This window comes from Sitophilus oryzae, unplaced genomic scaffold (assembly GCF_002938485.1).
Source record: "Sitophilus oryzae breed Bouriz unplaced genomic scaffold, Soryzae_2.0 scaffold_41_pilon_pilon, whole genome shotgun sequence".
Classification (NCBI taxonomy): Eukaryota; Metazoa; Arthropoda; class Insecta; order Coleoptera; family Curculionidae; genus Sitophilus; species Sitophilus oryzae.
In genome coordinates this window covers 3,134,994-3,162,456 of record NW_022146996.1, presented here as the reverse complement: position 1 = coordinate 3,162,456, position 27,463 = coordinate 3,134,994, and the positions used below count along the sequence as shown (strand labels likewise).

The 27,463-nt window shown below is 32.1% G+C and overlaps 1 protein-coding gene across 1 annotated transcript in view; it reads left to right on the top strand.

Moving 5' to 3' along the window:
* Positions 1–27,463, top strand: part of LOC115885674 — a 528,892-nt gene that overhangs the window by 364,260 nt on the left and 137,169 nt on the right. The window lies entirely within an intron of this gene.

Below are 27,463 nucleotides of genomic sequence, written 5' to 3'. Positions count from 1 at the left end.
GTGAAAACCCTCGTGGAACCAAACCGGTGTTTAAAAAGAAAAAACCAAACCAAGGTGCCTAATTTAAAATTAACCCAATAAAAATTTGTCCCACGTGATAATTAATAACCCAAAATTAACTTACCCAAACTGTGGGCGATTTCCTTGGAAATAATACAAAAGATGCAACGTTATTAGTTTCGTCTCAATCCAGCCGTAGCTGTATGATATAACTAATATCAATTAAACGTAGAGAATTATTAACTTTTCCCAAAATCAAATGAAAGGATTTTTCAACTCAATACTTGACTTCACTGCCAGCGTGCCGAAAAGAAAAGAAAGAAAATCACTAGACAGGTGGGCGCTTGGAATTTTAATCTCGAAACTCCCCTCCTGACATAAATTTAGCTATAAAATCCCTAGATACTTCCGCAACCAGTTAAGTACCAATGTTGCCAGGATTAATCCGATAATAAAAGAAAATTAATAATAAATCAAACAATAATAATAAGTTAAATGCAATTACAATTAGATACACTTGATAATGGTTTAATATCATTAATAAATAAAAGTATTAAAATAAGTTAAATGCTAATATTAATTATTTAGAGACTAAATATGAATGAGGTGAAATATGATTTAAGAAAACTTCAAGAAGCTGGCAACACCGATAGACGCGTTGACGATTTGACGTTTGCCTTAACCACAAATTAATTAATCATAACAAAAATCACAATCAGATTATTTATTAATAATAATTAGTGAAGGTATTATTGTTATTAAAAAAAGGTATGTACATCGTTTCTTATAATATAATTAATATAATATGATTTCCCTTTGTAGCAATCAAACAGCTAACAAAATGCAATGAATATTTCCACCTGAACAGAAGTAAACAATTACCAAAAGTAAGTATATGAATTGGTTATTATTAATATTACTTTAATTAACGTTATTTTAGATAAATTAGAAGTTTTTACACGATGCATTTACCCTTCCATAACCTGAAGAATATTACCTCAAGATCGAATCAAAGATATTATTTACAAAATATTACAATTGGCTAAAAATACAACAATATGAAGTTAAATTGTGATTTAAAGTTAACGCACATTTACTTTACTTGTAAATAGAAAATAAATAAATAATTAATATGTATTAAGAAATGTATTGTTATATTTTATTAACGTGTCATCTTCAAGGTTATAAATAAAAATAATAAATCACACATATTCACCATTTTGTCAAGATTTATCAATTAAAATATATATAAGAAACGTATCTGAGCCGGACCCACAGAGGCCAGCTCTCTATCCTCCACAAATTATTGCAAACATTGATTCAACTTTTTGCATAAAAAACGTGTACAAAAAGGTAAAACAATAAAATCAGGTACTGCGGTTTGTGACATACATGTTAAAATTTGAAGTACTAAAGTACGAAATTTATATAATGTAAAAAAATGTTGATTTTTTTAAAGACTATTTAATAAAAATAAGAAAAAAATGAAAATAACTGTTTACTTTTGATGATTTTTAATACATGCATAAATTTGAAAAATGTGTGACGTCACATCAGGGGGAGGGGGTTCTAAAAATGTCACAACCTGTGACAAGGACGGGGAGAGGGGTTCAAAAGTCCTAAAATTCGTGTGACGTAATTTATGGATGGTCCCTAGTCTGTCCGACGACAAAATCCTTGACAGTGCTAGATGTCTCTGTCGTTTTAATTTCAGTAGCTTATTTTATTTTACAAAGAAATAAGTTGGGTACAATTGAATATCTATATACTGGGTGGTGCATCGTCGTTGGAAACATAGGAAATCCCATGCAAATTTTGAATTGTTCAAATATTGGCTCCCCTGTTGATTTTACAGCAAAGTAAATATATTTTTTAAAGGTTTATACATGCTAAATTTGTACAATTTTAGACCAGCCAATTTTGAGTCATTTAAAAAGATTGCATCTATTTTTATATAAAAACTGACATACCTTAGGTTTACAAACTATGATTTTATCATTGTCAAAAGTAATTTAGTTTTTATAAAATTTTAACATTCACAGGAAATTAACCGAAACATGTCAGATACACTGTCTAAGCTATTTCCCGCGTAGTATCATTTTATCATGCTTACTTTTTCTTTAGGTGTATAACAATAATTTATTACTAGTACTGAATATTAAAATTAAGTTGTTTGAAAATGACGGTGACAACTTAAGGTATGTCGGTGTTTGACTGGTGTTACCTGTACAGTTTTAATTTAAAAATAGATGTAGTTTTTCTGAAATTCCGCAAAATCAGCTTGTCCAAAGTGGTTTAAATTTGGCATATGTGCCTATCTATTTACGACTTCGCTATAAATATACAGGGTGGTCCGAACTGTTTTCCGGAAACTTTGGCAGCATATTCTGCAGATAAAAATAAGTAAAAAAGTTCGTATAAATGTATATCCTAAAATGCTTAGTTTCGGAGATACAGGGTGTAGAAAATTCATTTTTATGTCGATTTTTTCCAAATAATTTCTGAAGTATAGATAAATGAAAGTAGTACAACAAAATATGATTTAATCTGCTGGTCTATAATAAAAAAAAACTTGAAAAATTGACCATTTTTAAAAGGTCAATTAATAAAAAAAAAAATTAGTAAATTTTTATACTTTTATTTCGCCACGCAACTAATTATTATCAAATTCATGGTAATGCCTAAAAAGTTAGGTGGCATAATTGTATTGTTCGACGATATCCACTTCTCGATATCCTTATAGACCAGGAGTTCTATCGGGGACTACTAATTCTTGTACAACTTTTTTTTGAACGCAATGGTACAGCGTTCATCGTTGCACTCCAATAATATTAAAATATGATCTGTCATTTTTGAAATAAACCAATAAAACTAGTTAAAACGACAAGAAACGACGCACGACGGATGTTTATATAAACCCATCCATAGTTAGTTGTACTTAAAAAATATTAGAAACTTTTCTTAGAGTAATAAATAGATTGATGTGGACGTCATCTGCTTTTTTTTTCTGTCATCGTCTGTCGAAATTTTACCTGAGAAAAAAAAACAGAGTATATATAAACTTCAGAATATATTTCGCCCATTTGTTTGCAAATTTTTGGCGACCACTGTACAAAACATGCTAAATAACTCTGCTTAAAAATTCATTATAATTTATATCTTCGGGTTAAAAGCTGACCCATCTGGGATCGTAAACCAACGAGAACATTAAACTTTCAAAGTTTTGATGTCAAGGTAAAAGATGTGTGGTCTGGTCCCTTCCTGTCGAAGGGGACCAATTAACTAGGCTTAGGGCCTCTGCCCCGTTATAATTCCAAAACTTCCGAAAACTGCCGAAAGCAACTTTGACCCGGTTCATTAGTTTTGTTCGTTCTCGTAATCTGGAAATGTTATGCGGTGAGAGGTTACTTTATTAAACTGGATCTGACATATTACATATAAAAAGCATGTCAGAAAATGTAATTTTAGAAGAAGCTTAGGCGTATTACAGTTGATTGAAGAAATAAGAAAATGCGCAAACTTATGAGTGATTTCGTAGCACTAAGCCTGTCCGTTCGTAGCACTAAGCCTGTCCGAGATGTAGCAGCGTTACCGTCAGCCTGTCCGAGATTTCCGAGATTTAGTTTAGCTCTACGCCGCTGCGCACTGATATTCGTTTACAGCGCAGCGGATAAAAAATACTGTAGCGTAGCAGACCCTTGGATACATGCCCTTAGGATAAAGGCATATGCAGACGACGTGGTAATACTGATCGTTGGCAAAGACTTGCAGACGATCAGTGACATCATGGAATCTGCTCTGAAGAAGCTAACGGAATAGGCAAAAAGGAACGGTTTGGGCATCAAACCAGACAAAACCGAACTCATTCGGTTTACAAGAAAATACAAGATACCCAAGTTCACACTGCCAAAGCTGGAAGGGAACACACTTGTACTTGCTAAGGAAACAAAATAATTAGGAATCATTCTGGACTCGAAGCTTTCCTGGAAAATGAACACGAAGGAAAGGATGATAAAGGGAATAAATGCATCCTATGCATGTAAAAACTGTTAGGAAGGAGATGAGGTATGCAAACGTACATTATACACTGGATGTACACTGTTACAGTTAGACCAATCATCACCTATTAGGCACATTATATGGTGGGACGCGGTACTTAAAGAGATTAATAGGAAAAACCTCACAAAACTAGAGCTATTAGCATCTCTAGGTACAACTGGAGCAAGGAACAACACAGCGCAAGCTGCGGTAGAAGCAATTCTGGACTTGCAATCAATCGACTGGCTCATAAAGGATTTGGCCGCTAAGGGTGCCCTAAGATTAAGGGAATCCAATCTGTTGAACCAGACCAGAACTACGGTCACTCGAAGATATTGCCAGTGATAGAATAATCATGGCGAACACGAGTCTACATCTGCCAGACCAGAAAACGGACTATATGCTAACCAAACATGATTTTGGAGAAAAGATAAGCATTCGCATCCCGACAAGAGAATAATGGGAAAGCAACCGAGTAATAAACACTCAAGATATAGCAGATGCTTCCGCAACTTTAGGAGGCACAGGTATAGGCATCTTCTCAGAGGAACTAGACATCCGACGATCTTTAAGGCTATCGGATGGCTGTAATATTCTACAAGCAGAGATTTACGCCATAAAGGAAGCGGCTAATTATATACGAGAGAAAATTGCTGATAGACCAATAGGGGATATCATGATATACTCTGACAGCTTTGACTTTTTAAGAAGCATCACCATGCACCATCTTTGAAAATCAAAATCCTTTCAAAAAACAAAAATTCCATCAAAATTTTTTGATGGAATGCCGAGAAGCACTGTCCTGGCTGAGTCACGGCGGGTCTACTCTGTGCTGGGTTAGGTTAGGTTAGGTTTTGTCAATCAAGAAGCAGGCAGACTCGCCAAAGAGGAGGCCAAGCGAGAGACCGTGGCAGATGACCCACCACTTATGACGATCAACACACTGATGTATGCTATAGGAACTACCATGAAGTCCAAGCAGCAAGAGATGTGACAACATCGTGAGTACATTGCTCGAAGACTATGGCCAGTGGTAGATAGCAAAAAGACAAAACAACTACTAGAGCACAAATAGAACCTAGTACGCATAATTGGTGTCGTCACAGGAAACTGCCACACGGAGGTAAACCTCGTGAGATGAAAGATTTCCCACGACGACTACTGCAGAGAATGCGGAGAGAAAGAAGAAACCATAGGGCACCTGCTGTGCCACTGTCCTGCACTGCAGTACCGACGCTTTAAAACTTTAGGTTTTTTGGAGGGACTAGAGAAAGCAGCAGAAGCCAACATCAGCGACGTTGGGAGAGCTGGAAGTGCTTTAACGCAAAGAAAGAATGAGAGGAAGGTCTGGTGCAAGAATAACAGGGGTATCGCTATGGGTCCAAGGCCTCCGAGTGAGAAATCAAACATGATCCCAAACCCCAGCAACCGAACCTAACTTAAGCTAGCAGACCGTAGTTCTGCTTTCAGTCAACAGAGTGCGTGGTTGACGGAGACAGTGTTGCCTCTACTGATTAATCCGTAGATTTACAGATTTTGGGTACAGTTCATTAATAATACGGATTTTTTATCATTAAACAATTTAATATAATATTATATGATTAAACAAAGAACAGCTTCAGAGTTGGCATCGAAACAAAGATCTCTGTTATTTTATATGGTAAATATTAGGTGCTGCCATATTATATGGTATGGTTATATATCTCTGTTATTATATTATGGTAAATGTTAACAATCGTCATTTCCAAGCCATCTAAACGACTTTTTTCGATCATACAACATATTCAGCATCAATAAAAGAATTTTTATTTTTGTTGTTTATTCTCAATTTAACACGAATAAATTTTCAATACATAATCGCGGATTTTTCATCGAAAGATATTTTCGTCAAACGTATTACAAATAACACTGTCCCTTTCAGATCCATATACCATCTTCGATATGCCTTTGCTGGTCGAATTAGATAAAATAAGTGTTTTATACGTTGGCCGAAGAACGATTGGTGTACACAGCACTTGAGACATAAGGGAAAATCAAATCAGCCTTGCCACGAATTCGCCCATTATGTTGCGTATCTTCCCAATTCTTTCAATCAACGGTATTACATTTAAATATTTACATCTCTGTTTTGAATGAAGCGATTTAAGTATAATTGATGGTGAAAAAAGCGCTTTTTTATCTACTCATGGAGACATAAACGGCATTGAAATTATTTTATTAGTGGTTACTATAGCTGACGTTCAAAGTTCTCCAAGAAAATGCTGATTTTCTGCAAAATATGAAATTGTACCTATACCATTCCTAGACCACAATATATTTTATAATTATGAAGAGCGTTAAATAGTAAAGTAATAAAAGTCCAGGTCCGTATTTAAATTAAGAGAATTAATTATGATGTTTCGAATCCAATACTTGTCTTTAGAAACATAACATCGCCATTTTGTATCGCAATTATTAGTTTAATTTATAGTTCCGATACTATAAATAAAAAAAAATATATTGGGCTTAGTCAAAGCTGTAGTGAATCTACTATTAGGGCATTGTAAGATGATTAGGCATCTAAAGCTTATGGGATTGACGGACAAAGCAATGTGCTGGTTTTGTCAATCTGCAGAAGAAACGACGGTTTGAGGCCGGATGAAATCTGATAACTCCTCAGTAAGAATCGATTTAGACACTCGCCAAGTCCGTAGGCCATTGCCAATGCTATGACCGAGGACCACAGTACGGATTCCGCGTAAAAGAAGTAGGTCCAGTTCAGATTAGCCCTAGCAGCAAAAAGGAGACGTTGACTTAAAATAGTTTACTTTTTTCTTATTCTGTAATGGACATTTTATTTTATAATATCTAAGATTTCATTTATTTTGTCTTTCAACATTATCTATATCTACATTATGTATCTATATATGGTAATTGCAAAACAATTTCCGATACACGTTATCAACTTTGAGTGACAAGCGATGGCGACAGCGATGCCAGATTGTGATGAATTTATGAGATGAATCTTAATTTAAAATTATTGGAGAAATAATATATTTATTATATCATTTTTTAAAGAATTTTACGTTTTATTTTTAATTTAATAACTAATATTTTAGTAATTAATTGATTTATTTGTTTTATAGCTTATTTTACTTATTACATATTGGCAAAAACTAGTCCATTTTATATTATTATTATTCTAAGCGTTATTATGGGTTATTTATTTATTGATTGATGTACATCTTACAATGCCATAAGTAATAACAAGTAAAAGGGTGCTATTAATGCACAAACAATTAATCACAGAATTTAATAAAAACTAACTAGGAAAGTGGTATAATGTGCTTATCAATCAAACTTACTTCTCTGACTGCAGTCAACGGTAATAAAGGACCTTTATTGTCACGTTCTCATTCAAATTGTTTATCAGCGAAGCTACAAGCTCTTTTCTTCGACTGTTTAAATGCTTCGGCATATTTTCAACACACAATTTCAAGAAATGCAATACAAAAACTCGAACATTTAGTTCTGAAAAGTGCAATTTTCAAAAAAAGACTACAAAAATAGTTAAAAAATACGAGAATTGCTCACAAAGATTCAACAAAAACACGATATTATACAAAATAATGACTGATAGGATAATTGTCAAATAATAAAGGACAACATTACTGAACACGGCGCAATATGACCAATATAGTGGTAATAAAATTCGCTTTAAACTAATTTTTGCAGCTTTAATCTAAATAAAATATCTTTTACAATCATTTGCTCTATAAAGTAAAATGAAGAGCTGCTCAGTATCTTAAATTATACAAGTTTAAATATTTTTGCCAAAATTTCATTTAGTCAGGTTTATACTTTAATGTCAAAGTCGATATTATTGATGACGTGCATCGGAAAGTGTTTTCCGATTACAATATGTCTTATCTACCTCAAAACTAATATACATTTCATTGCATTATAAAAAGAAAAAAACATGGGCTGCATCAAAGAAACCGCTAAGCACTATTTAAACGCGCTCACTAAAAATACTATAGACCGACATAATGTCCTTACTAAAAATTTAATGGAAAAGAACACTAAATGATGTCTCGCCGTCTGCTACCCGAAGAAAAGTGACATCTTTATTTATTATTCACGAAACACATGCCCGTTTTTCCCAGATCATAAACACGGCGAGACATAAAACATTTAAAATGAGGTAGGTAAGACACAGAGAGAGAGCTTCGTGAAAAAAAACCGCTAGTAGGAAAACCGACGGTGTTCTTGTTGGTGCTTAATTATTCAAACTACCTGTACGATCAGTAAAAACACAATGTACCAAAGAACGTTTAAGGAGAGAAAAATAGAGTTTGAAATTTACTTTAAATTGCTGTAAAATATCATTCTATCGACCAGTCTAAAATTATCCAAATCAACTTCTGGGCGTTTTGGAAATTTATAAAAATGATACGTAAAATTTCTTCAAAAAAGACTTTTCGTCACTAGAAGGCGCCCTACAAAATAAAATAGTTACTTCTTGTAAACACAGCTGCGTTGATCCAAGAGGGACCAATTTGTCAGCGGTATTTTATTAATAAATCAAATTTGCCTAATGGACAAAAAACGAAATGCTTAACTTTTGAAGAGGTATATCTCCTCCTATCATCTGCGGCCAAAAATACACCTAGAACAACGAAAAAGATATTTAAAATATCTAAATATGTACAACTATTCTATGTTAAAATGACATTATATAAAGTCAAATTTCAAAATTAACAATTTACTACCTCATAACAATAATAATGAAGTAAAACTTAAATATTTAATGAGGTAAAACGTAAAACCTTCAAACTTTCTGTATATGATTATTTTTGATTTGTTTTTAAATTTTACTTACGTTATGTTTATTTATGATATGTTCATTAAAATCAAAGAATTAATAGCTATACATTACTAATCATTTACTAAATGCCTGAGCAATACATTTATTTAAATTAACCCTCAACTGGTGCGGCGTGGTGAATTTTTCCAAGGCTTATGGTTTGCTGGTTTTTTTTTTAAATTTTTTTTCAGTTTAAAATACATGGTGAAGAGATTTTATAAATGCCTGTTAATTTATCACTATTTACAATATATTCAAACTTGTGAACAAACAATTTCATTAATTTTCAACAAATTAATAAGAACGGACACAAAAATAAAGTAAAACGCATTTTTTTTAGTAATTTTTGACAACAGAAATATAACTTGACTAAGAAATCCATAGAAATTAAAAACATATACCTACCTATATATTATGATTTTACCTATTATTAAAAGTATAAACAACTGAAATGTGAAGCTAAAGTAACAGACACAAATTATTTTCAACAAAACTACAAACCTTGAATGTACATAACTTTTTCAAATACAGTTCATGCTAATATAGGATCTGCATTTGCCGCACATGGATCGTGCACATTTGATTCCTGAGATTTTTGTTTTATGCCATTGCTTCGTTGACACATGGTTGCCATATACCACATCTCTTCCTTTTCTGGTATTGAATATTCAATTTTCTCTCTTCTATAAGTAAGAAATTCAGAATCGGAATTATTGTTACTCTTCTTATTGTTACTGAGAAAAATCAATGTCTCGATGATCTTCATCTCACTTAAGCCTATTTAAGTTCATGAAACCACTCAATTATTGCTTCCTCAAAATTAGCGTCCCAGTGAGGCACACTCATTAGACTACCCACCATCCTAATAATGAAACATTCTTGGCGTGGTGGTGCCATACCCCAATGAAACTTTAGCCCCCGCTGGTAGGAACAATACTTGATAAAAAGTGCGCCTTTAACAGTTATTAAGGTAAGTTATTTGGTTCGTAAGTTTTGTGACAAAGAATATTATTAAGGGTAAAGTAAATGTATTCTCATTATTTAACTAATGGTAATCAAATCATATTATTTTGTTTATCTGTTGTAATATTCAGTGCTAGATCTTTTCCTTATTTATTTATCTGACAAAGATGATATATAACATGTGTATGCATTTAATGGAATCGATTATGTTGTGAATAATTTCAGTTTAAAAGTTTACTGTCCATTCGTGCAGATGTTCAGTGTGGCAGTAAGGGCCTTGACACTAATAAGCATCTTGGCCTCTGCATCTTAGCTTACAACAGAGCAAACAAAACCAATAAATAGAATAACTCTAGAATAACTTATCATCTATAACAGCGCTTTTAGATGGGACGAAGGGCCCGCGATGGGGCGCGAGTTTGTGCTGGGCAGCGCAGCACAAAAACAGCGCTGACGGTCCGCCCGGACGCTCCTCTCCATCTGACAGCGCTGTAAAGATATTGGCACCATACCTTCAACTTTAGCTTCGACACTTGCAACAAGAGCCCTTAGTAACTGTGGATGGGGACCTGCTAAAATAACAAACACTTCTTCCGTTTTAAATATAATAAATGTGTCATGTTTTGAATGTATTAAACTTGGTATGGGGCAGTTTTTGTATTATTATTATTTCTCTTTTATTAAAATTCAGAACAGCATAGTTGGATTCTTTAGAATAGTGATCAAGGTTCTCTCTGCCGTACTCTTTTACTTGTGAATTCCAGGCAGAGTACGGCACTCCTTTCATTCCATTTAATAAAATAAGTAGGTATATTTACAAATTTATCGTTTGATTTGCATAACCTATCCTCTTCAAATTTGTAACGAATTGATCGTTTTTTAAACGATATTTTTAATTAATAATTTTACTTTGACTAAACAAAAATACCCAATTAGCAAGAACTTGAATAAGCAAAATTTACGGTCGACGAAATATTGCAGATCTACTAAATATTTGAACATCAACTGTAATAAATCGATACAGAATAAAATAAAGCTGATAAAATTATTTCGCCAACTGCCAGACACATACAATAAACATAATACGATTTATAACGCACGTCACTCACTTCATACAACGGAAATAACTGACGGAAATCGGGAAAATATACTTAATAGAATTAAATTTATGAAATAACTATTCAAATTCGTTGTGTTTATGACTTTATCGTAAATTAGTTTAATTTTGAAATAAAGTTTAATATTTTCTTTGCTATATACTTTTAATGTTGAAAATTTACACGACGCACGTCTGACTTGTATGTACAGGGTGAGTCAACTATAGAGTCAAGTTCATTATCTCATTTGTTTGGAGGTTTACAAAAAAATATTAAATATAAAAGTTATAGTGACGGTTAAGATACACATTTTAAAATTATTATAAAGTATACAGGGTGCTTCAAGAAAGTGTGGCGAATATAACATATGTTTTTTTAAATGGAACACCCTATTTTTTATTTTATTTTTGGATTCTGCGTAAAATTCCATAACGTTTTTATATAACATGTTATATACTTAAAATTAATAGTTTTTGTAATATTTAAATTTGTTTAAACAAATGTTAGATTGCAGTGCGATAAAAAATTGTCAGTGATGGCATTGTTTCTGAAGTTGGACAACTAAAATTTGGTAGGATAATTTTATAGATATATAGAAAAAGATCTGCGTAAAGATATTTTAGTTAGATGCTACAGGGTGTTCAAAATATATTTTTGAATTTCAACTACTTGAAATTAAGAATTTTTTTTAAATGGTACACCCTATATATTATCATTTTTTCTGATAGATTTTACAAGACTCTTCAACTTTTATTAGGTATTTCATATACCGATTTTTAATAGTTTGCAAATTATTCAAAATTTTTCTATTTTTACTCATATTTTTAATACAATTACTATAACATCATAGTTGCCATGACAAAAAGTAATAATTATCAAAATTTCTTGTCTGTTAAGCAAGTTAACAAAATTTGAATTTTAATTTAATTTGTTGTAATAAGACGAAATTGTAGAGATAATAGTTAAAGATTTTCCTGAAATGAATTAGTTAATATGACTGATATACACGAACAAGCCAAGAAAAATATATTTTTTGGTTCAGTACTATATATTATATAGTACTTTGCTAAGTAGTATAAGAATAGATGTAGATTATCTAGAAAACATCTTCAGTGTGTAATGGGACGGTTTCGCCGCAGTAGTAATATTGGCTTTACCAAATGAATTATAAACCAGAATTATACTACGAGAAAAAAACTTTACTGTATGTCGAAGAAAATTCCTATCAGTAGTCTTCACCAATTAGGTAATCTAGTATTATCTTAATCTGCGGCTATTCGCCCCGACTCGCGACGGAAAATCCAAGTGTCCCCTTGTATACCAAGAAATTCACGACTGCGATTTTAGTTTATTTGAGTAAATTTAATTAATTTTAACTAATATCAGCAATTCTAACTAATTATTAAACTATTTGTTAAAGATAAGTAATAAAGTTTGTTTTGTCATGGCAACTATGATTTTATAGGGTAATTGTATTAAAAATATAGGTAAAAATAGAAAAAATTAGAATAAATTGCAAACTATTAAAAATAAATATATGACATACTTAATAAAAGTTAAAGAGTATTGTAAAATCTATCAGAAAAAATGATAATATATGTATAGGGTGTGCCATTTAAAAAAATTGGGATTTATTAATTTTAAGTATTTGAAATTCATAAATATATTTTGAACACCCTGTATTATTTAATTAAAATATCTTTATATATATCTTTTTTGTCATCTCTATAAAACTCTCCTACCAAATTTTGGTACTCCAACTTCAGAAACAATGGCACCACTGACAATTTTTTACCACACTGCAATTTAACATTTGTTTAAACAAATTAAAATATTACAAAAACTATCAATTTTAGGTATATAATATAATATATAAAAAAGTTATGGAATTTTACGCAGAATCTGAAAATAAAATAAAAAATAGGATGTTGCATTTAAAAAAACATATGTTATATCCGCCACACTTTTTTGAAGCCCCCTGTATACTCTATAATAATTTTAAAATGTGTATCTTAACCTTACCTATAACTTTTATATTAAACATTTTTTTATAAACCTCAAAACAAATGCGATAATGGACTTTACTCGATCGTTGACTCACCCTGTACTTACATACAGGCATTATAGGTATATCACAAGTCGTTATCAAAGAAAAAATCTACAAATATCACTCGATATACTTATTAAATACAGTGGAAGTTACTAGACTAAACCAAATGAATTACGTTTAACTTATACAGTTGTTTAAAGTAGTGAAGACTTTGAAAACAGTGACAATACTAACGACTTTTATACTGTTCAAAGTCTCGGTCTCATATACAGGGTGGTCCGAACTGTATTCCGAAAACTTCGACAGCATATTCTGCAGATAAAAATAAATAAAAAAATTTAAAAAATGTATGTCCTAAAATACTTAGTTTCGGAGATACAGGGTGTAGAAGTTTCATTTTTATTTCGATTTTTTCTAAATAATTTCTGAAGTAACGTCAATATTTCGACGTATATTGGTGTCTGGAAGTTTTGTGACACGAGAAATTTGATTTTGATGTCAAAATGACTCCTATTTGTAGGGGGTGCCACCTACATTTGATTTAACTGTTTTGAAGAGTAATAACTTTTTTTCCGTACCGGTATAAAATTGCTGACTGAAAAAATATACATTCCTATGACTTCTTACGTAAAAAATGTCTCTTGGTAAATTCTTGGCCTCTTGTAAAAATCGCTATGAGCAACCGTTCTCAAGATATTTAGAATGGAAATAGTCAATACATGTCATTATTAACAAAAAATAAGCACACGTTGAGTATAACTATTTGACTGAAATAATGAATTTTATTTTTTTAAATTAATCATATTTTTTTCTGCGAAAAAATGATGATTAATCAATTTCTGTTGAACTTTTGGCACAAAACTTTTCAAATTTATGATTTCAGTTTAATAACTATTTAGTCAACATGTTTAATTATGTCAATGATGACAGGTATTGATAATTTCGATTCCAAATATCTCGAGAACCATACTGTTAGCGATTTTTACCAGGAGACCTTTTTTATGCAAAAAAAGTCTTGAATGTATATTTTTTTACTCAGTAGTTTTATACAGGTATGGACGAAAAGTTATTACTCTTCAAACCAGTTAAAAAAATATGTAGGTGGCGCCCTCTACAAGCAGGAGTTATATTGACATGAAAATCGAATTTCCCATGTCAAAAAACTCCCAGACACCAATTTTCATCGAAATATTGACGTTACTTCAGAAATTATTTGGAAAAAATCGAAATAAAAATGAAACTTCTACACCCTGTATCTCCGAAACCAAGCATTTTAGAACATACATTTATACGAACTTTTTTACTTATTTTTATCTGCAGAATATGCTGCCGAAGTTTCCGGAATACAGTTCGGACCACCCTGTATTTATGTTAAAAATTATGTTACACGTGTTTCGCTCATGAATGCAGTAAACATTCTGCATTCATGAGCGGAGGGGTGTTAATCACAGCGACCTTACAGATCTATTGTGTGTTCCCCTTTCTTGAGTTATAACGATGAGATTGTATGATGATACAATCTCACGGCTTTAACAAAAGCCAGTATCTGAGACGGCTCCACAGAGACAAATTCTCCATCCACGATATCAGCCGTACCAAAGTTCATGGCACGAACGGTAGTCGTCACGGTGCACTCAGTGATAGGGTATTCTCGTTTTTTCCCATTTTCCTCACAGAATCTGCATTCGCCGTTGTTTCTCAGCTTCAGCCTACTGAGGTGTTCGTTGAGGAGACAGTGTTCTGTTAGAAATTCCGTGACAATCCTTAGAGGAGTGTTCGCTCCTTGTCTAGCTAGATCATTTGCTTTCTCATTGCCTTCTATCCCTTGGTGAGCTGGCACCCAGAGTAAGAGGATTTTATTTTCTTTGCCTGATTTATTCAGCTTTTCTAGGCATCATTTAACCAACTTCAAATTGATTATTACTGAGTTGACGCTTTTAGTGCTGCTTAACTATCGTATAAAATGACTCTTTTCTGTTTTCGATCGTTCCTATCTAAGATAAATTGTACGCATCTTTCGATAGCGTAGATTTCTGCCTGGATACTTGGGTAGGTACCAATGGGTTCGAGATATTTAGTTTTCGGCCCAAATACTCTTTCCTGCTTTGGTTTTAGAAGCATCAGTATACCACGTTATGGTATGGTCCTTTAGATGCTGTGGAAAAGTTTCTCTCTTCCAATCCTTTGTTGCTCAACTAACAGTGAGGTGTTTCTCAAAGTTGTAAGTTCTTAAATTCTTGGTATGTCATCCACTGGGAATTGGATGAGTGAAATTTTCTTTGTGAGTGTGTTCCAAGTCCCTGACCTGAAAATTCTCCCAGTACTGAATCAATGGCTATTCTAATCATTGTCGCATTGGCATAACTACCGACGACAATGTGCAGTAGGTTTAGGTCTCCATCTATCAGCAATACGGAGTCTTTTTTGGATAATATCATACAGGGTGCTTTCACGTTTCGCCTGAGCGATCATGACTATATCATCTGCATACCGTGTTCAGTGTATTTCAGCTAGAGTTAATTCTTTTAGTAAATAGTTCATCCACTACCAAGCTCCAGAGTAGGGGAAAGGTTACTCCACCTTGTGGTGTTCCTTGCGTTGTTTTGTCAACTACAGTTTTGATACCCATCTCAACCTCTGCTGTCCGTGTTGAGACCATTTCCCAAAACCAGCGAATTATCGTTCTATTGACATCACTTGTTTTTAGAGATCGCTTGACTACCTTGTGAGGTATATTGTCAAACGCCCCCGCAATGTAGAGGAGTATAATGGGATGCATAAAGTAATGCTAGGCATGATACATTTCCTCTAAGGAGAGGATTAGTAGGCTAATTATACCGGCAATGGATGGGTCTTATTGGTTCAGGACGGATAAGCGAAAAAGGATATGTTCAGTAGCTGACGCATGACGGTTAAATGTAGGATACAATTTTTTTCCAAAATAATTAAGGTTGTCTTATTGTATGATATCGTACTCTCAGCTTAATTTTAACTTTTATTTCTTGCCTATAAATAACATTTGAATCAAAATGTGATTACTTCCCGAAAACTTCAGTACTTTTAAAGGAATACAAGACGCGAATAATTTTCTTTAGGAATTTAATTTAGCGCCCTTTTGATACTGCCCACTTAATACGTTCTAAACAACAAGCGTCGGATCGGGAGCTTTAAATTAACAAGAGCAAAATCAACGGCAAAAGTTTGCGGAAATAATGTGCATGACGGGCCAAGTTAGTTAAAACGAAGTTTAAAGATAAAAGCGCAGCACCTTAAACAGGAAGCACATTCAAAGCACGTAGCATGACGGCTTCACGTGTTTAGCCTCCCTGTTTCCTAATTTTAGTAATTTTATAGTTATTTAAAAGATAAGACCTGCGAAAGGAGCATGATCGATGTTACGACGGTATTGTACAGTAGCTAAAAGGAAGAATGCGAGGCTTGAAAATTCTGGGAGAAATATTTTTGGTTTTCTTATATAAAGCAAGTCAGATTTTCTAACTAAGAGATAATTAAATTTAAGTTTGTAATAATCGAAATTTAAACCAGTCCTTGTAATAAGAATGTTTGATTAAATAATGTCGATAGTTTTGAGGCCAACTCATTTCTTCAACAAGGTTTTCTGGGTGTTTCACCCACTAGAAGAAAATATTTTAAGAGAAGATCAAAACCGATGATACTATTATCATCATTATATCTGTTATAATTTCACTTTTTTATATGTTTTAGAGCATTATGTTATTTCTTCTAAAAATATATTCGGTATTTCTTCTGATCTAATCATCATCATCATTTTCAGCTTATTCGACCATTTCTAATTATGGTGTAGCCTCCTTTACATACTCTCTTTGTAGTTGGGCCCATTACTGTCTATTTTTGGCTATGTGGACCCAAGTTATACCTGCTAATTTCCTAATATCATGGTTCCATCTCAGGTTTGGTCTTCCTCTAAGTCCCTTAATTCCTCGTAGGTACCATGCTGTAATATTTGTGGTCCATCTGTTGTCTGTTCTTCTTACCACGCGTCCTGCCCATTGCTATTTAAGGGATTTGACTCTGTGGATGACATCTATAACCTGGGCCTTTCGTCGTATCCACACTGTTCTTTTACGGTCTCTCTTGGTTATTACCAGCATTCTCCATTGAACCTTGTACGACCAGCAGTTTCCTTATGATGTCCGTTTCAAGTGTCCAGGTTTCGCATGCATAGGTCTTGACTGGGAATACATATTAGTCGAATGTTTTCTTCTTGAGATAGAGTGGCATTCTAGATTTGACTATGATTGGGTTTCTTCCTTAAGTACTTCATGCTAACTTAATTCTTCTGTTGATTTGATTCCTGATTCCGAGAGGGAAAGTAATAGTTAAATAGTTAAATATGCTTGTACTGCCAAAAAAATAGTGGGTCTACATCTTAGCATCGTTAATAGGAGCTTATTTTATCTTAATAATTAATATATTTGAGAAGAAAGTGATGATATTGAAATGAAACATTACTTAGAAAATACTACCAAAATTTTATTAAAGCACTTAGACCGGAGAGCATAGCAACTTTCTGTGTAGTCTGTCCAGAGAAGGAACATATGACATTGCCCAAGTAGCATAGGAAGGAGAAAAAACCATTGACCACGGAAAATTAACCACTATTCGGTTGAATTTTACTTATATTTAACTTAATAAATTTCTTGTAGGGAATAAAGTGCGAGAAATCTAAAAAAGAGGTCGTAAACTACTTAATAATAACCTAAAATTATGCCTTTGAAAAGTAGCAACGTTGGAGTTAGCTGGCATTGTTAAAATCTAGTTACTGATAACCTATTGAGGGCATTAAGACTACAGGGACTTAAAGTAGGTCAAATGTTACTTTATTATAACCTCAAATTTGTCTCGGGGGTCGAAGTTCATTGTTTGTTCAGTTTTCAAGTTAGGTTAAAATTTAGTTGTTAATAACTTTAAATGGGACCTTATTTGGAGGAGTTCAAATTAGGTTGAAAATTGAATTTATTTCGACCTCATAAGTCGCTATTATGCTTCAAAGGTAAAAGTAGCTTAGTTTTTGACTTGGAAGAAAGTCAGATATACCTCGGGGTGATTTCCGTTTAAAATAGTTTTTGAGGGATTATTACGTCATAGCACATTACCTTGTTCCCACTGGTGTGGAATGAAAGAATATTCAATGCGTTTCTTTTTTATTACCGACACAATCTTAAACGTGTCCATTATGTGCAATAAAAACAAAAAGCCCTCTATGATAACCACTCACAATCCCAAAACACAAAACTTTTACAAATAATAAGCAAAGAAAACTAATTTAGTTTTCTAGTTAGTTAGTGTTCTAGTTTAGGCCAGTTAAGTAATTGCATCGGCTAGCAAAAGGATAAAAATTTGACATGTCACGTGACTCTCAATAAATATTCTCATTTTAGGACACATGATTACTGTGAAAAGTTAATCGGATTGCTCGAAGATGTAATTACTGAACTTAGCATAAAATATCATTGTCAACTGTCACTCAAAGAAAATAAAAGTTTTCTGTTTTATCGGCGATACTCCAAAAGTCAGGCCTTCGAGAAATGAGCTCCGACCTATTATAGCCCATTTTTTAACCTGCACCTCGAAGGAAAAATACCTTAAGCAAGAAATCTTGACCTTTGAGGTTATTAATTTAAAGAAATCTTAATCTCATAAAAAGAAAGCGGACTTTAAGGTTTTAAAATTATGAAAAACCTAACTTCATAGACGAATAGTTAAAAACACCATTAGCGGCCATTTTCTTATCCAATTTGATTTCAAAAAATATTTTTTGGTGATATTGTTCTAAACTATTGAGAAAAATAAACAAACGTTTATGAATAATACTACCTACCACAAGTTAAATTAACTAATTAAGAACTTTGAAAAGGAAGTTAGCTGAAAAAAAGTTAGGTTAGAACCTTGAAAGTAACGATTTATTCTAAAATTCATTGTTGAAAATACACTAAATTTTAATGGCGCATAATTTTTTAGGGCCTATCATATTTACATCTCACAGAAAAATTTTCTCCGCAGACATAATTATCTTGCGAATCCAGTAATCCACTTCTTACCAATAACTTATTTACATTTGCTAGGAAGTGTATATATATGTAGGTATTTCATCCATATTGGATTAATGTTCAAACGGCCATGCCAGTTATTACTACACTTGTTTGTCTTCCTAGTTCATTATTGGGAAATTCATTTACATACACATATTAAAAAGAAAAATACTTTACCTTATTCTTTCTCTTTCTTTCCCATGTTAAAATGTAGGTAGTATAAATTAGGACTATTTTTAGTAAAATTTACAGGTCGGTTATTTTTGACTTCATAGCCCATATTTCATACAAGACATTATAACCTGTTAACCTGTTTTTAACTTCCAAATTACTTTAGTTTTATTCCCCACTTTGGGAATTTTAACGTCAATTCTTGGAAATTTCGACCAATTTCCAGTTGGTCAATAATAGTCCAGGTGGTTAATTTAACGTAATTTTAACTTCAAATGTTTGTTGGGTGATAACAGTTTGTATACACTTTATTTCAAAAATTACTCGAAAAAGTAATTCCATATTTACTTTTTGGATGTCGAAATGTGAAAATTATATATATATTCACCCCCTCTGGAAAAAGTATAGTAAAGGCAGTCATTAGAGGTATCTTTCTTACGACCACAACGCATACTCTATTTTATCTTCTCGTACTGTTTCCATTCACTACTTTCCTTCTTCTACTTCTTTTGGGGAAAGCCGTTAACTTTAAGAAAACCAGTTAAAGAATATTAGCTTCATATTCGTAATTTTAACATAAACATTACTCTATCATTAAATTGTCTTTCAAATGTATGCATAACATCACAATTAAGTTTGTTATTGTAACATTTTTAAGACCGTATAATTCTTTTTTTATACAGGGTGTCCCAATATTCCGTGGACATGGAACTACTATGTATTCAAAATAAGTTCATTGGACACAATTTACCTCAATACAAAAGTGCTTCGTTTGTCCGCTAGAGAACTATGAGAGAAATATGAAAATAAACAAATATTTTTCGTTATTCCGATTTGAATGAGATTTTGGGTAACTATGTTTTGCTAAGTGCTTCAGTATTTTACTTTCACAAAAATCAAGAAAAAGTACGGGAAGGACGAAAACTACCCCCACCCCTACATAAATTTTAGTGTAAATATTTTTCATCTCTACTTTCATAAAATGATCCTTCCCTTACTACATTTTTTGTCTCTTGTAAAAACGCCATATCGCATAGTTTTTCAGAAAAACCATTTTGGAGAATTTATTTTTCTAAAACAGACCTACAAAATAATACACAGGGTCCAATATTTCGTGGAAAAGGAAGAACTACGTATTTCTACAATTAACTTATCATAATAAGTTAGTTGCCCATAATTTTCCTTTATACAAAAGTGCTTTGTTGGTCCTTTAGAGGGCATCAATGAAAAATAAACTCGAACATTTTATTATTTTTTTAAAGTTTTTAAGAAGCTTATTGTGCCCGGTGGCGTAGAGGTACAGGCTCTTGTCTACCAATCTCAAGGTAGTGGGTTCGAATCCCACACCCGGCATTTCTTCAGCCGACTGTTTTTATTAAAATAAAAATAGTTTGGGTACCTAGGTCGACTCAGCCTTAAACGAGTACTTGGGATTCACAATCCTGAGGTAATAATAGTCGGTTGAAGCGTAGTGCTAGCCACATTACCTTCCTTACCGAACGGCTCTAGTATGGCAAGCTGTACCTTGCTACTCCCAAGGCGTTAAACGGAGCCGTCATACGGGAGCTATTATTATTATAAGGGCTTATTGTCAAATATAATTTGTGATACTAACATAAAATTACATATTTTTGACAACTAAATTTTTAGAGCACGATAGATTTTATGCGCCTAAGTAGCTTCATGTGACCAAAAAAAAACCATTTCGTGGAATTCAGCTTCGGAAATTTTTTTTTCTCAAAAAGTATGCGCGGTGGGTTTTTTACCAGAGACAAAAAATGTAGTGAAGACTACATTTAGTGACTAGAGGGACCATTTTACGAAAAAAAAATCTGTCGTCGGTTGAGTTGGAAAATATTTATACTAAAATTTACGTAGGGGTGGGGGTGGTTTTCACCCTTTCCTAACCTTTTCTTGGTTTTTGTGAAAGTCAAATGTTAAAGCACTTAGCCAAACATAGACACCCAAGATTTCAGTCAAATCGGAATAACGGTTCTTAAAATATCTGAAAAAATGTGTTTATTTTTTAAAGTTTGATGCCCTCTAACGGTCAAACGAAGTACTTCTGTATAGAGGTAAATTGTAGCCAATGATCTTATTTTGATATAACCAAAAATACGTAGTAGTTCTATGTCAACGAAATAATGAGACACTTTGTATAATAAATTTTCACAAATTCATATAGAAGTGCAAAGAAAAAAAAAATCCGTTAATAATAATTTTGTATTGAGTATGATTTTTTCTCTATTATTACCTTCATAGATAACTTGTAATGGGGAAGCAAGTTTATAACTTAAATAAACAAAAATATTAGTAATTGAACAATTTTTGTCCTTCCAAAAACACTTAGTAAATTGGATGGTAGATGCATTTTTGACAACATTTGTTTATATATGTTTTTTTGTAAATATATAAGAAATAGTAGTCAGCATAAAAATGTAAAGTTTATACTCGCAAATTGCTAAGTTAGTAACTACCATAATGGTGTGTGAATCCACTGACTTAAAAGTTCTTTGCTTTCATCGGTAACTTTAGTTGTAAAGTAATTATTTCGGTAGTAAATTATAACTTTGCCATTAGAGCATAATCGTAAAATTTAGGTAAATATTATTAAGGTGGGCTAAAGCTTATGCTAATCTTAAATTGTAAACCTGTATACACTCTAAATGCATACGTGTGTAGAAAGACTTTAATTTAACTAACGTATATTGCCTACATTCCAAGTTTGATAATTTAATTTATATAATGGCAACTCTGAAACTTTTGTTTATAAAGTTACGTTATAGGTATGAAATAAAACAACATTAATAAAATAAGTTAATTCAGTGTGAGTTCATAATTATGGTATTTCAAGCTTAACATGGTTAAATTGAGAAAATTGTACTCACATTATTATTTTGTTTTATTAACATGGAACTGATAACTATTTTTGTACGATTTTTAATTGTGTTTGACTTTAATTTAAAAATATAATTGTAGTATTGTTTACTAATTATTATCGGTACATCAGTTTGATAAGGTAGTTTGTGTTTCTTTGCAAATCAAACAGTTTATTATTATATTTATTCTTAGGAGTTTTTTTATTAATTAAATAGTAATTAATATAATCTTATCAGAATAGCCGTCTATCGGGCTACTTAAAAGTAGTAAAAATTCTATGATGTACTGTATACAGGGTGAGTCTTAAATTGCAAATATTTTCAGGGCTGGTAGATCTCGATAAAATAAACATATCTTCTCTTTACCATTTTTCAAATAAGTCCAAAATAACCGAGTTATTTAAGTTTGAGAATTAAAAAAAAATGACTTTTTTTAAATTTTGAGAGCCACCGGATTTTTTCTGTATTTGCATCCCCTTTAGTTCTGTAACCATAGAGTAAAGCTGCAACTATGGGAATACCAGAGATTTATACCCTGGGAAAATTTACAACGAATAGGCAGTTCTTAAAAGTTTTCGAAAAATATACAGGGAAATTTAAAAGAAAATGCACAATTTTCAACATCTTTTTTTGCGAAAAAAACCTCATAGACGTTTTCCTGGGGTCGAAATATACCACCATTGAAAACTTATTTGCACTTATTTAAGACTCACCCTGTATATGTATGTTGTCTGTGTGTGCACGTTTTATTTGCCTTTTAAAAATTAGGAAGTTTTAACAAAAAGTAACAAATCTACGTTCAGGATGGAACAAAAAGAAGATTATTGTCATTATGAAAAATACCAAGTTAATGGTCGAAATGTCATGATTTTTTTTATCAATAAATAATAAATTAATGGACTAAATCTCTAAAATATTTATTTACACCTGACCTCAAACCAAGCATAAAATTTACTTAAAAAAAATATAAGAGATAGATATAGGTTAGTATAATAGAAAAATTATGAGATATGAGAATAGTTTCCAAAAATTTAATAATATACTGGGTGTTCCATTTAAAATAACAAAGATGCTGCAAATTTTCAAATGATCCGGCAACACTCTAACGCTGATATTATTTTAAATAGATGAAACAGAAGCCTTTATATAAAAATCCAAATTTTCAAATCACCGGTCCTCCTATTACCATCGCCGGAAAGTCGGTTACCGGAAGCGGGTCTTTTGATCCATAAGAATATTTCGAGATTTTTCATTTTTTCTTTTCATTATAAGCTTAAAGCTACGTAAAATTCGAAATTTGAAGTTAGTGACACATCTAGAAGTACCTTAGAATTTTGATGATGAGTCAATGTCGAAATTAAAGAAATTTGACAAGCGATAATTCATAAATTATGAGGTATACTTACTCAATATTTTAGTAACCTAGCCAGTTATAGTATGTCTTCATGTGTAGTGAAAATTAATATACCTGCTTCATCCACAACGAAGTTTCAGGGTGGTCAAAAGTGCCTTCGAGAAAAGGATGGTACGGCTCTGCTCGACTTGGCTATACTGGGTGTTGCATCGTCGAGCGGGACATAGGAAATCCCATGTAAATTTTAATGGGGTCAATTATTGTCTTCCCTAATTATTTTAGGGAATAATTCTATTTAGGTTTCTAATAATTCTATTTAGGTTTGAAGAGCACTAAAACCCACATTCAAAAGAATAACTTTAGATATTTTCGATTAGCCCGTTTACGAGTTATCGCCGATTTCTTTTTAAATATGTCTCCTTTCTTATGGCCCTGTATTTAATTATGAGCACCAGTCAAGGTAAAGGATAACTGTCAAATAAAGTTGTCATTTCAGAAATTTATCTATTTAGTGCTTTATTATTATTATTATTAGAAACTCATACCTATATCGAAAGTATTAGCCATGAATTACACTACCGAAGAAAAAGTATTGATGATTAAATGGTATTATCAAGGAAATAGTTACCAAAAGGTGTCGGACATGTTTGCTGCTTTGTATCCGAATAGACCGATACCTGGAAAATCTACAATCGCAAGGAATATCCAGAGATTTGAGACCAATGGTACCCTAATAAATATCTGCAGATGTGAAGCAAGGCAGGAACAAAGAGAAGATGCAAGAAATGATATCGATTTGGAAGTTTTATTGTGCGTGGAAGAGAACGATGGAAAGATCAGCACAAGGAAACTTGAGGATGAAATAGGAATAGATCACACTACAGCATTGCGAATTTTGAAACGACATAAATACTATTCCTTCAAATATGAAAAGCACCAAGAGCTACGAGATGGGGACGAAATACGGCGGCAGGCGTTTTGTTTTGATATGATGGAATGAGCAAACACGGATAGGGAATTTTTAAAAAACATATGTTTCACTGACGAATGCACGTTTACCTTAAATAATGAACCCAATGTTCAAAATTATTGATATTGGAACAAAGAAAACCAACACAGGCTTGAAAGTAAATGTTTGGGCAGGAATATTCGGACACAATATTATCGGGCCATTATTCCTTACACGAAATTTAAATGCAGAATATTATTTGGAACTACTCGAAAATCATATTTTACCTGCTTTACATGATGCCGCTAGGGAAAATCAGGAAGTTTGGTATCAAATGGATGGCTGCCCGGCACATAGTACCCTGGCTGTTCGGGAATATTTAGACAATAATTTTAACGGAAACGTTATTGGCCTAAATCATACAAATGATTTCTTTCTCTGGAGCCATTTAAAAAACAGGATATAAAAGGATAAAAAATACCCAAATCTAGACGAGTTAAAAAATGCTATTTCTGTCGAATGCAATAGAATTTCAGTTTACCAACTAGCGAATGTAAGAAGAGAATTTTATGATCGTTTGGGTTATTGTCTAGCAGTCGATGGAGGAATATTTGAACATCTTCTTAAATCCTAAAGTTGTAACAATTTAATAGTACCTAAATTAATAAGTTATTGAATATTGTAATAATGCTATAATTAACCTTGTAATTGATTACTTTATTTTACTTTAATTCATATTAATTTGTATTTATAAATACATCTTTAAGATTTAGGAATGAGTTTTCAATAATAATAAAGCACTAAATAGGTAAATTTCTGAAATGACAACTTCATTTGACAGTTATCTTTTAAGGCCATAAGAAAGGAGAAATATTTAAAAAGAAATCGGCGATAACTCGTAAACGAGCTAATCAAAAATATCTAAAGTTGTTCTTTTGAATGTGGGTTTTAGTGCTCTTCAATAAACCGAAATAGAATTATCCTCTAAAATAATTAAGGAAGCCAATAATTGACCCCATTAAAATTTACATGAGATTTCCTATGTCCCGGCCGACGATGCAACACCCGGTATAATAGATAGGCTATATAATACCGGATGCGTCTCAAAAGTGGCTCACCCCTATAACTTTTTTATTTAATTAAAAAACGAGATTTGGTATGTTAGTATATGACATAAATTAGGATTGATTTACGAATTCAATTGTTTTCGGTCACTTCCTGTTACACCGGAAATGACTACAACTTTTGATTTTTAAATGGCACCCTTCGTATTTTTTTTACTTTATTCGATAGAAAGTAACACTCTGAATTGAATGACATATTATATGTCAACTTTTGGCATTTTCGCATATGGTTTATTTGAAACTATAACTTGCGGTTCGTAACGAAAATTTGACTCGAAATACCAAGTGTGTGGTACCAAATTATTTGTAAAAAAATGTTTTTTCTAAATATGCTAAATGAGCCAATCCTCGTTCAATTTAAAAAAATTAAGATATAATTAAAAATACGATTTGAGCATTTTCTAACCGGCTAGGACAAGACACTAAAAACATTAGTCAATCAAATCTAATTTTGCAAGGCTCCTTTATTAAGAATTAGTGTTTTTAACATAGCCATGACACTCTAGATTGCATTTTAAAATATGATTTTTTCTTAAGCAAGAATGTCAAATGTTGACATATGATATGTCAATCTATTCAGAATGTCATTTTCTATCGAATAAAGTAAAAAAATATCGAGGGTGTCCTTTAAAAATCAAAAGTTGTAGTAATTTCCAGTGAAACAGGAAGTGACAAAAAACAACTGATTACGTCAATCAATCTTAATTTATGTCATATACTAACATACCAAATCTCGTTTTTTTATCTGAAAAAATAAAAAAGTTATAGGGGGTGAGCCACTTGTGAGACGCACCCGGTATACTATATACAGGGTGTTTCAAAACAAATGCGAAAAACTTTAGGGGGTGATTCCTTGTTCAAAATAAAGGGTAGTTTGCTTTATAAACGTTGGGTCAAAAGTCAATCATTAAGGAGATATCGCGGTACAAAGATGGCTGAAAAATAATGTTTTTATTTTTTATCTTGAAAACGAAAAGAGATAGACTAATGAAATTTTATGGAAGCATTACTGTTATGAAAACACACTTTCAGGTAATTTTTTTACTTTTTTAAAATGAGTGGAAGGGGTTGAAATAAACTACCCCTATCATTCTTGTTAACGAAATTTAAAGAAAAATCTTATCAAACACATGCAAATGCTTTAATTTGGATAGTTTAGTTTATTTAGAAACTTTTTTGCCTCTTGTGTTTTTTTGATAAAACTCACCGATTGGAAATTAAAAAATAAAATGTAAAGCTTTACATGTCAGGACAAAAACCATTTTTAGATTAAGAATCTAGTGATAATAACGGTACCTAATAATAATCATCTAGATAATAACGTATTGCAGTAGAGTAATGTCAAATAAAATAATATTAGGAACATCCTAAAAAGTAACAGCGGCCGACTAGATTTTTTCCTAAAAAAATTACAGCAGCCCACTAGATTCTTTATCAGAAAATGTTTTTTGTCCTGACATGTAATGCTTTACATTTTATTTTTTAATTTCAAATCGGTGAGTTTTATCAAAAAAATACATATTAATATATAATACATAAATTTAAGAGATAAAAAAGTTTCTAAACAAACTAAACTATCCAAATTAATTTTTTTGCATGTATTTGATAAGATTTTTCTTTAAATTTCGTTAACAAGAATGATAGGGGTAGTTTATTTCATCCCCTTCCACTCATTTTAAAAAAGTGAAAAAATTACCAGAAAGTGTGTTTTCATAACAGTAATGCTTCCATAAAATGTTATTAGTCTATCTCTTTTCGTTTTCAAGATAAAAAATAAAAACATTATTTTTCCGCTTTTTTTCTTTGTACTGCAATATCTCCCTAATGGTTGACTTTTGACCCAACGTTTATGAAGCAAACTACCCTTTATTTTGAACAAGGAATCACCCCCTGAAATTTTTCGTATTTGTTTTGAAAC